The sequence below is a fragment of the Salvelinus sp. IW2-2015 genome, linkage group LG9 (assembly GCF_002910315.2).
Source record: "Salvelinus sp. IW2-2015 linkage group LG9, ASM291031v2, whole genome shotgun sequence".
NCBI classification, from domain to species: Eukaryota; Metazoa; Chordata; class Actinopteri; order Salmoniformes; family Salmonidae; genus Salvelinus; species Salvelinus sp. IW2-2015.
Genome location: NC_036849.1, coordinates 25,134,705 through 25,137,731, shown reverse-complemented (window position 1 = coordinate 25,137,731; position 3,027 = coordinate 25,134,705).

The following is a 3,027-nucleotide window of genomic DNA, read 5'->3' as shown; positions in this document are numbered from 1 at the left end:
TCCATGGCCTTTTTATATTTTTATTTATTTATACATATATTTGTTTGCCTTCACCTCCCTTATCTCACCTCACTTGCTCACATTGTATATAGACTTATTTTTTTCACTGTATTATTGACTATATGTTTGTTTTACTCCATGTGTAACTATGTGTTGTTGTATGTGTCGAACTGCTTTGCTTTATCTTGGCCAGGTCGCAATTGTAAATGAGAACGTGTTCTCAATTTGCCTACCTGGTTAAATAAAGGTTAAATAAAATAAAATAAATAAATAAAGGTGGATGGATTATCTTGGCGAAGGAGAAATGCTCACTAACAGGGATGTAAACAAATTTGTGCACAACATTTGAGAGAAATATGCTTTTTGTGATTATGGAACATTTCTGGGATCTTTTATTTCAGCTCATGAAACATGGGAACAACACTTTACATGTTCTGTTTATACTTTTCTTCAGTATAAATCTAAACTAATTTTACATATTAGTAAAGACAAGATTAAATTGAGAATAGTCTGATAGGTGAAAATATGATCTCTTGATGAGAGAACAGTGTGTGCAGCCTGAGGTAAGGAACAGAGAGCAAGCTTTTTTTTGCAATTTTCTGAAATCATCAATGGCCTGTAGTCACATCATGCAGCCCATACAGTATATATTTTGATTTCTAATGCATTCTAAGGTTTGTATCATTCACAGCTAAAGATGACAAATAACTCTAAATCTAGCATATAGGACCTGTTTAAAATGATCCCTTTTACGCTCAACATCGCCACTTCATATGCACACACTCTCACTCCGGAATGGGAAATATATCCATTCTATTTTATTCAGCTGTCCAAATATATTCTTCTAACTATAAAATTATATAATATAAAATAATGGCACGGGACTTATAAGCATATCTTGTCTGCTAAATGAACAAGCCTACAGCCTATGGCATGGTACATAACCAGATAACATACAGTAGGCCAACTCATATTCTATTCTTCTGAAATACATTTTCTTAATATCATAATGTTTCTTTAGACCTGACGAAAATAAATAATGAATTTATTGTGATGGTGCATATTCAATTGACTTATTAGACTTTTTAAAATGTAGATGTTCCAATGGTGTGCATCAGAGGATTGTATGAGTGGAGCCTTGAGATGCTAAACATATTTATGTTAATTGATGGTCAATTACCTTGAGACCGGCGGTCTTTTGCATGACAATAACCAGCTGACAGAATTTCATGACCGCACTCAAGTCAATGTTTAGTTTTTTTGTCATATCAGCAACACACCATAGATTTGTGGAGCAAGATTGAGCTTTGACAATACGCCTTAAGGAGGATATTATTGTGTCAAGTGTGGCGTGTGTTCTACTTCCGTGAATTTGAGTGAGTGAGTATGTGTGTGTGTGTGTTGGTGTGACGTGTTTGTGTGTGTGTGTGTTGTGTGTTGTGTGTGTGTGTGTGTGTGTGTGTGTGTGTGTGTGTGTGTGTGTGTTGTGTGGTTTGTGTGTGTGTGTGAGTGGGCAGTTCAGGTTGGTGGTTGCATCCTGTGACCGGCATACAGGTGGTTGGGAGGAGAGTGAAGGTGTGAAACACACTTCCTGCGCTGTGTATGTACGGAGGCGTATTGTCACTGTCACTCAGTAAAATAACAGGATTCACTTGTAACTTCTCACTGCCTTGTCATTTAAATTTCAGACATTAAGCAGACGCTCTTATCAAGATCAACTTACAGTTAGTACATGCATCTTAAGATAGCTAGGTGATACAACCACATATCACAGTCGTCGTAAGCACATTTTTCCTCAATAATGGCAAKGTCAGTGCTTGTAGGAAAAGTCAAGTGCAAGGTTTAGTTTTTTGTCATATCAGCAACACACTGTAGATTTGTGGACAGCTTACAGAAAAGCAAAATACATCTCACAGAAACATTTTGACAATCACATACTGTATAGCAGGGCTCTTCAACTCTGTTCCTGGAGAGCTACGGTCCTGTAGGTTTTCACTCCAACCCTAATCTAGCACACCTGATTGTAATAATTAGCTGGTTGATAASCTGAACCAGGTTAGTTACAACTGGGGTTGGAGCGAAAACCTACACAAGGGTAGCTCACCAGGAACAGGGTTGGAYACCCCTGGTATACAGAGTGTAGGCTGTGGATTGCGTCTGTATATTTTGTGGCAGCATATTGAGTCACTGATGGTAAACTGAATAACTAGGACTGGCTGAACTGAATGCAGGTCTATTTTCATTTTAGCTCCGTCATGTGAGGAAATTGCCAGAGGGTGTTTTGTGTGTGTTCGTCCGCCTGTGTGTCTATGTCCGTCTGTGTGTGCAAGTGTGTGTGTGTTTGTATGTGGACCAGATTCCACTGGTGGCTCAGAATACCTCACCACCTTGTCAGTGTGCCTGCCACCACTGGTTGCACCCCAGTGTATAAGAGCCAAGATGGGAGCCACAACCACACACGCACACACACACACGCAATCAGACAGGGATTTTCTATACCGCACAGAGAAAACTATACACAACTTCTGTACAAATAAAAAAATGTGTCTGTTTGTTTTCACACAACACTTCTTGGGTAGCTCAAGTATTGCCTGTTAATGAGAGAACAGTCCTGGTTCAACAACCAACTAAAGCATATATTTATTGACCCAGGCCAGGTCCGTTCAGAATGAGGTTGAAGCTACAGATCCCTTCTCCGCACCAGATAAACACCCTATCCCCACTGGGACGGCCTTAAAGTTAGCCTCCCTCCTAATACACTGTCCCCGAGTCATCCAAGCTCAAGTACAGAGATACAGAGTACAGAGACACTGTACATCACAAGGGAAAGGTACAACCAAAGGGGAATTGAATGGGGCTAGGCAGTACAGTCCGTGAGGGGGTGATGGGAACTGACTGGGAATGGGGCTAGGCAGTACAGTACGTGAGGGGGTGATGGGAACTGACTGGGAATGGGGCTAGGCAGTACAGTCACTCTACTTGTAAGTCGCTCTGATAAGACGTTGCTAAATGACTAAAATGTAAAAT